The sequence below is a fragment of the Phyllostomus hastatus genome, unplaced genomic scaffold (assembly GCF_019186645.2).
Source record: "Phyllostomus hastatus isolate PE091 unplaced genomic scaffold, TTU_PhHast_1.1 phas_contig_1, whole genome shotgun sequence".
Taxonomy (NCBI): Eukaryota; Metazoa; Chordata; class Mammalia; order Chiroptera; family Phyllostomidae; genus Phyllostomus; species Phyllostomus hastatus.
In genome coordinates, this window is record NW_025333498.1 from 24,431,051 (window position 1) to 24,440,443 (window position 9,393).

Here is a 9,393-nt window from a genome sequence, read left to right on the forward strand (position 1 = left end):
TAGATTTAGAGCTTTTGAATCTTTTAGATCTGAATCCAAGTTTTCAAAGCACATGTTTTATTTTAAACATTTTCATGAACATAAATAACAATTCTTCGATAGGTCAAAGGTAGAATCATGATGGCTTACCTGAAAAAAGGAAATTGTATATCATAGCACAGAATCCATACGTATGTTGAATATAATAGTCTCCAAGGCAATTCTTCAGAATTCCGACTAGCAGAAAGTAAAATCTCACATGTGTTCCATCCTCACTGAGAAAGAGAAAAAAAAACACAGGAAACGATGGTCTCAGCACCCTCTCTGCTTCTGCCTTAGCTTTCTGTGCTGACACTCGCTCGGTGGTATCCACTGACTGTTAGAAAGCAGCATGCTACATTGAAATAAATAAATAAATAAATGTAAGGCGGCGTCTTACATGATAGCTCCATCTCCTGGCCAGAAGTGGAACCATAGCCATTCAAGATCCTTTGACAATGCCTCATTTAGCATGTCTCATGAAGTGGTGTAGAGTCCATAATTCCACTGTATTTTAAATCAACTACTTTAATTAACTGTATATTAAACATTTAAGAAACATTAGGGTATTAATTTTCAAAATATGTGATTTTACTTTTAGAATTTAGTTACATTTATTTACTTTATATTTAAATGGAAGCTTTTCATATATCATTAAACATTTCATGCTTGTCTTAGGACTTATTTAACTTTATTTACCATCTGTAAAAATAATATGTATCCACTATAAAGTAATTCAGATGTCAAATTTGTCTTTACTGGATAGCTTTTTGAGGAGAAGTTGTGTAGGTTTTGTTTATAGAAAAATTCTGTGTGATGATGTTACTGTTTTTATTTGGGGGGGGATGTTGAAGGTTAGAGCCAATACAGGACAATGAAATTACTAAAAGACAAACTAGAAAATCTTTCATCAAACCCAGCTTTTAAAGGTATTTCAAACTATACAGCTATCAAATTACACCCTCTATGAAATTTGATAATTATTGTATACTACAGTGTGTAGTTATATCTTTCTAGGGGAATAAGAAAAAATTATAATGAGAATGCATTTAGTAAATAACAGGAGTTAATTGAGCATACATATTATGCAATCAATAAAATATTTTAAATTAATTTCTCTATGGTCAACTGTGAAACCCTGGTTTATTCTTAAAATTTTGAAATAAAAAGACAGTCTTTCATTTTTTTTAAATGTCATTCAAATTTGGAGACAGATGTATGAACTAAAATTCTCCCAAGTCTTTTTTTTTGTAATAAAGGGGAATACACATGTATATACATATATACATGTATACATAAAAGATTGAAACAGAGCCCTGTTGTTCTCAATTCAGGATCCAAATGTCACTTTTCTAACTTGTTGCCTTGGGCATTGAAGTGGTGGAAGGTCACAGAAGGGGAGATCTGGGCTGGAAGTCAGAAGACCTCAGCTCTTGCCTTTGACCCACTGGGTAACTTTGGACCTCATGCTCTGGGTCTCCTCAAGCTCAGTTTTTCCTTCTGACCAATGAGAGAACATTTTTCTCCATGTTCTCCTTTAGTTAAAACACGCATCAGCTTATGTTTTGTGATATATTTTTTCTTTTTAAAAATTTTAACAGCTTATGTTTATTGTGTTTTATCCATTACCATTTATTCCCTTTATATCCTCTTCCAACTTCCTCCCCTCATCCCTCAATCAACTCAATATAGTCAATACCATGAGTCCTTTTTCCTTTTTGCTCAATCCATCCACACCCCTAACCCTCATAGCTGTCATCCTGCTCTCCATGAGCCTGTATGTACTTTGTTCATTTATTTTGTTCATTAGTTTCTACACATGAGTGAAATCACATAGTATGTCTGAGTGGCTTATTTCACTTAGCATAATGTTCTCCAGGTCCTTCCACACTGTCGAGAACCATAACTTTTTCTTCTTTTATGTGGCTGAGTAATATTTCATTGGGTAAATATATCAGACAGGTGTATGAACTAAAATTCTCCCTAGTGTTTTGATATTCCAAAGTCTTTCATTAGCTGCTACAGCCAAAACGCTGCAGCTCTGTCCATGGTGCTGAAAACCAACTCCAGAACTCAAGGGATTTTGTCTTAAACTGGTTTGAAATGCTATCTTTGAAATATTTGATATAAATTTCATTTTCAAAAGTTCCAAATCATCCAGAATAAGTCATAATATCTAAAGTATCTAAGATACAAACATTTAGGTAATATTTTATTTATAGAATATCTAGTATGCATGTTGATCAGAAGCTATAATGCTGATGAACCTATTTAATAAAAATATGATTATTAGTCACACTTTGTTTAAATCTTTTATAAAGTACTTAATTTTATCCTAGTTAAAATTATATTACATATATTTTTCCAGCATTTAGTGCCTCCTTTTAGCAGATGAGGATATCTAAGCCTGTTCTTCAGTAGCTTGTCCAGAGTTAATCAACAAGCAAGTCAGAGGAACAAATGTGGTTCTTTAAATTTTACCTTACTCCTATTTCTACAATACTATTAAGATATGTTTATATTGTGTTTAAAATATATTATTAAGACTGAACAAATAAATATAGTGATTTGACATATCAAATTATTTAAATATGCACACTCAAGTATTTTATCACTTAAGTTTTCAGCAAAAACATAGGATACTGTTATACAAGACCAGGGCACATAAGTTATGATAACTTTTTGAAAATTTTCCAGCAAAGCATTTTTAATGGCCCAAAACTAGAGCCAGAGATGCCACAGACATGAAAGATCATCAAAGTCACACTTTATTATTAAAATCATGGGGATTTTATAATAATTTATATAACATTTAAATATTTTTCTTAAAATAATATTTTATTATTATTTTTTCAGGTGAATTTTAACTTTTAGGAAGATGTCTCTATTTTTTCCTGGGATTTTGTGTCCTTCCGTCATGCTACCACATGCTCCTACAGATACAATAATCCTGTCTGAGAACCACAGGATTGTGTGACATAAAATCAATTGATGTCAGCAACTAGGTAATTACCTAAAACTTTTTTTTCATATATTCACTTCCAGCATATAACTTCACTTTTGACTAATCATAAAACAGGGAATTCAATATTGATAAGTGACACCTTTTGAATAGTAATGAAACATATTTGCATTCTTAATTTTTAATATGTTGTCAAAATCACTGTAGTTTCACTGTAATATTGTCACAATCCTTTTCTCCTTCCTATATTCATGTCTTTTGCACTGTGACTACCATTAAGAGGTAGACACTATTTTGCCATCTTTTATCTGGGCTGACCTCATGACTAAGCAATAGAATGCAGTAGAAGTGATACGATTTCCCTTTTAAGTCTAGGCCTCAACATTTTTTACTGTTTCTGCTTACTGTCTTGGATCCCTCTCTGATCACCATATGAATGAGTCTGGGTCTGCCTGGTGGAAGAAATGAGACCACACAGAGCAGAGACAGGTTTTTCAGCTGTGAACTTCCACAAGTAACTAGCTTCAAGCTGGTGTCAGAGCTGATGCAGGTGAACAAGCAAATCCAGCTAAGATCAGCCAGATCTGACCAGGATCAGCAGAATAAGAAAACCATAAAATAACACAATGTTTATTTGAGGATAATTTGTCATGTGCCTGATCCAGTTTCTTCATACTTAGTTCAGTAATGTAATTTCAATTATAATATTAAAAAGCACTTAAAACATTGCTTACTTCCTTCTTGAAATATTTTCTTCACTTTTCTTTACTGTGGACCATTCTATATTCTAACCTATCTACACATGATTCCTTCTTCTAAGTGTTGTTTGCTAGTTTTCTCTTCCATTGTCCTACTTTTGAACACCAATATGCCCCAGAAAATAGTCTTTAACAATTTCCAAATTATTGTTCTAGCCTGGCCCTTTTTTCCTGAATTTCAGATTTGTATTCAAATGGCATTCAACATTCTCTCCATGTTAGCTTAACATGTCTAAAATGAGCTTCTGCATCTCTTGTAGTATTTACTATCACAGGTAATAGCAATTTTATCTTTTCAATAATTTAGATAAAAACTTTAATGTCATTGACATTTTTCTTACTTTCAAACTTTGTATCTAATCATTTAGTGAATACTGTTACCTTCTCCTTCAAAATGTATCCAGAATCTAACTCACTGCTTTATTGTTTTATCTTGATATAAGCCAGCATTATTTCTATTAAGTATTTTTGCAATATCTTCTTAACTACTTTCCTTCTCTACTTTTCCCTCTGACTTTGCTAAACATGGCCCAGATTAAAGAACAGACCAAAACTCCAGAAAAAGAGCTAAACAAAATGGAGATAATCAATGCACCAGATGCAGAGTTCAAAACACTGGTTATAAGGATGCTCAAGGAACTTAGTGAGGACCTCAACAGCATAAAAAATCATCAAGAAAGAAGGATACACTAATTGAAATAAAGAACAATTTAAAGGAAATCAACAGTAGAGTGGATGAACCCAAGAATCAAACCAGTGATTTGGAACAATATCTATTCTTAATATATTAATTGGGGTAATACTATTAAACTGTAAATCATAGGATTTGCAGTGGTTACCCATTTTCCTCAGAAGAAAGTCAAGCCTGTCCAAATGTCAACAATGTACTGAACATGCTGGGCCCCCTTCCTTCTCTGACTTATTCTCTAGTTACCCTTGCCCTCACTCACTCTACTACAACCATTCTGGTTTCTTTGCAGTTACTCAGACATGCCAGTGATGCTCCTTCTTCTGGAAGTTTCCACCTTTTGATCTCTGCCTGGAATGGTCTTACATGGATTCCTCATGACTCGGGTCCTCTCCCTAATTCTGGTCATGGCTCAAGGGTCTCTTCCTCCCTGAGGCTAGCCCTGACCTGTGACACTATCTCCTAACCCCTTCTGTTTTTATTTCCTCCTGTAGAGCTTAGCTGACATATTGTTTATTGTCTGCCTCCTCTAAGGAAAATATTAAACTCCATGAAGGCAGAGATGTTTATCTGTTTTGTTCTCTGCTATAAACTTGCTTTATAAAAGACTATCTGTATCACAACAGAAACTTGCCAAATAATGAATAAATCTCTTAGATACACACTATGATCATTATTTCTATTAATGCAACATGGAAATTTTACTTATTTTTATGGGTGGATTCCTATGTTCTCATTAATATGTCTGTCATACAGTATGAAATCAATAATGTATTCTTTGATTAAAATATCATCTAAGATCTAATAAGAAAGCTAGAAATATGATGGGTATTCAATAAATATCTTGGGTTAATTATATAAATGTTGAAATTACAACACTATGTTCTTGAATTATTTTGAAAGGAGTTCTGAAAAAAATTGTTAAAATACCATTGAATGACTTTTATTTCATGTTAGCACTTTTGCCAGACTTTGAAGGAGACTTTGAGGAGACTATTATAACTTTATTTTTATTAAATATGTTTATTTAATCTAGAATATTTTGTAATAAATTGTAAAATACAAGCTATGTGTTCTATAGTGTGTGTGTGTGTGTGTGTGTGTGTGTGTAGAGAGAGAGAGAATATAGATATATTCTGAAATCAACTTGAGTTGACATTCATTTAGCTAGCAACAACAAACCAATAATGCATACTTTTTCAAGTATATATATAATATGTGTTATACATATTATATATACGGCACTGATTTATACAGTTTTACTTTGGCAGCTTGGTTTTCAAAATTACTTTAAATTTTAGGGGTAAAAGCAAGAATGGTGGTTAACTTTATGTGTCAACTTAACTGGCTACAGGGAGCCCCTCTAGAAGAAATTAATATTTGATTTTTAAATTATATTTTATTGATTAGGCTATTATAGTTATTCTAATTTTCCCCCTTTGTCCTGTCCCACCCAGCATCACTTACTCCATCATTATCTGCATACCATTGTTCATGTCCATGGCTCATGCATATAAGTTCTTTGGCTATTCCCTTTCCTATACTGTACTTTACATCCCATGATTACTCTGTAACTACCAGTTTGTACTTCTTTTTTTAAAGATTTTATTTATTCATTTTAGAGAGGGAAGGGAGGGAGAGAGAGAGAGAGAGAGAGAGAGAGAAACATCAATGTGCGGTTGCTGGGGGTTATGGCCTGCAACCCAGGAATGTACCCTGGCTGGGAATTGAACCTGGGACACTTTGGTTCCCAGCCCACACTCAATCTACTGAGTTATGCCAGCTAGGTCTTCAGTTTGTACTTCTTAATCCCTTCACTATTTCACCCATTCCCTGAGACCCTCCACCCTTTTGACAATGGTCAAAATGTCCTTCATATCTATGCTTCTATTCCTATTCTGCTTGTTTGCTTAATTTGTTTTTTAGATTTAATTTTTGATTGCCATTTTATTGTTCATAGTTTTGATTTTCTTTTTTCTTAAATAAGATCTTTAACATTTCATGTAATCATGGTTTCTTAATGAATTCCTTCAGTTTTTCTTGTCTGAGAAGATCTTTATCTGTCCTTCACTTCTAAATGATAGCTTTTCTGGGTAGAGTAATGCTGGTTGTGGATCCTTTCTTTTCATGACTTTGAATATTTCTTGCCAATACTTTATAGCCTGCAAAGTTTCTTTTGAGAAATCAGCTGACAGTCTCATGGGAACTCCCTTTTAGTTAACTAACTGCTTTTCTCTTGCTGCTTTTAAGATTCTCTCTCTCTTTATCTTTAATCTTAGCATTTTAATTATGATATGTCTTGGTATGGTCCTCTTTATATCCATCTTTTTGGGACTCTCTGTGCTTCCTGAACTTATATGTCAATTTCATCAACAAATTAGGAAAGTTTTCTTTAATTATTTTTTCAAATAGGTTTCTAATTTCTTGCTCTTTCTCTTCTCCTTATAGCACCCTTATTATACAAATGTTAGTATGGTTGAAATTGTCCCAGAATCTTCTTACACTGTCCTCATTTTTTAGATTCACTTTTCTTTTTGTTGTTCTGACTGGTTGATTTTTCCTTCCTGATGTTCCAAATCACTGGTTTGATTCTTGGGTTCATCCACTCTACTGTTGATTTCCTTTAAATTGTTCTTTATTTCAATTAATGTATCCTTCTCTCTTGATGATTTTTTATGCTGTTGAGGTCCTCACTAAGTTCCTTGAGCATCCTTATAACCAGTGTTTTGAACTCTGCATCTGGTGCATTGATTATCTCCATTTTGTTTAGCTCTTTTTCTGGAGTTTTGGTCTGTTCTTTAATCTGGGCCATGTTCTTTGTCTCCTCATTTTGGCAGCCTCCCTGTGTTTGTTTGTATGTATTAGGTAGAGCTTCTATGACTCCTTTTCTTGGTAGTGTGGCCTAATGTAATAGGTGTTCTATAGGGTCTATTGGCCCAGCCTCCCAAGCTGGATATTCAAGCTGCACACTCCATGTGGGATTAATATGGCCTCTTCTTGTAGTTGAGCTTTGATTGCTGTTGGCAGGTCAGTGAGAGGGATTTACTGAGGCCAGTGAACTACAAGGACTGTCTGTGACCTCCACCATCCATGGAGGATTACCTGTGTTGGGACCCACTCCACAGAGCAGGACTTGCTTCAGCACAGCTTGGAGCCCACTGAGTCTGTCCCCCCGAGTGTGTCATTTGTGGAGGTGGTTGGATGGTATTATTGAGATGTGGTCTGTAGCTGTCCACTGGGTGCTCAAGCTCTGGGGTTTCCCTGGAGGTGCAGGCCAAGATCAATCCCTGCCTGTGTTATATTGGGGCCACCTGGCATAAGCTATAAAGTGATCTGCAGATGGTTGCTACTTATGCTGGGCTTGGAGGTGTCCAAGCATGGCCTGCCTGTGAGCCAAGGCAAACTGCTGGGACTGCCAGGCTTAGGGCAACTTATCAAGAGGTACAAGGGCTTGCTGAGGCCAGCTGCTGCTTGTTTGAGAGGATTTAGGAAGATCTGAAGCATGAGCCAAGACAACTTATTCGTGTGAAAAAGCCACTGGAAATAGCTTGGTAAAGCCCATAATTTGGGTGGGATAGAACCTAAGGGAATCACCAGGGCAGGGCAAACAGAGTAAGCCAGGTTGATGGAGCCTCAGATATGTTGCCTACTGCTCTGTGGCTCTGTAGGGGGAGGGTTCAGAGAGGGAACAATGGCCTCTGCCAGCAGTTCTGTCCTGGAGAAAGCTGTCCCCAGCTCTTGCCCTGATGACAGACATTTAAGTTCCTTGACATATGCTGCTGATGCCTTTTAACTTACTGCCATGTTGCTGGAGCTCAGAGGTAGTGAGCCTGAATACATCAGTATGTGGGCCCTTTAAGAGTAATTGCTTGAAAATCCAGAAGTTGCTTCCACCTACTCTATCCCCAATGGTTTTTACAGCCAGAAGCTATAGGGACTTATCTTCCTGGCACTGGTACCCTGGGCTGGAAGGCCTGGTGTGGGGCAAGGACCCATCACTTGCAAGATATCCCTCCTGATTTTTATCCACCACACATAGGTGTGGGACCAGCCTGTTCTTCATTTCTGTGTCTCCACCCCTCCTACCAGTATGAATAGTTGAGGCTTCTTTTTTAATTCTGTAGTTTTAGAACTTCCATTCAGCTCAATTTCTGATGTTTCTGAATGATGGTGTGTTCTATAGTTTAGTTGTAATTTTGATGTGGTTGTGTAAGGTGGTGAGGCATGTTTACCTAGGCCACCATCTTGGAGAATCCCTCTGGAAAAAATTAATATTTAAATTGGTTGACCCAGTGTGGGTCAGTATCATCTAAACTGTTAAGGACCTGCACAGAACAAAATGTGAATGAAGAAGTAAATCATCCCTTTTATTTTCTGCCTCCCTGCTTAATCTGGGAAACATTATTTTACTTTTCCCTGCCCTTGACTGGGATTTACATCATTAGCTCCTTTGGTTCTTAGGATTTTGGACTCAGACTGAGTTACTCCACCGGCTTTCCTGGGTTCCATCTTGTGTGTATGTTTGTATGTTTATATATTATATTTAAATATATCTTAGAGAAAACATGATACATTACATATAAATATTCATACTGCACATGATTATATGTATTCTACAAATAATATATTTTATATATTATATGTCACATATATGTTAATAACTTAATTATAATAATAATTAAATATAATAATATTATATACAATGTCATATTGATCTGTTCGTCTGAAGAATCCTTATAGTAAATAAATCTATTTCACTTCTAATAAGTTGCAGATGTTGATAAAGTGGTAATTTTGTCACTTATTACTTTCAATTGATTTTTTAAACGTCCATCGAATTGAAAAAATAAAAGAAGGACTAAGAGTCTAATTTGTACCTAATATTTGTTTATATATTTTTGCATCACTTCTTTCCATGTAAAGTATCTGCATTCAAGAAATGCAACCAAGCAAACTATTAAAAGGAA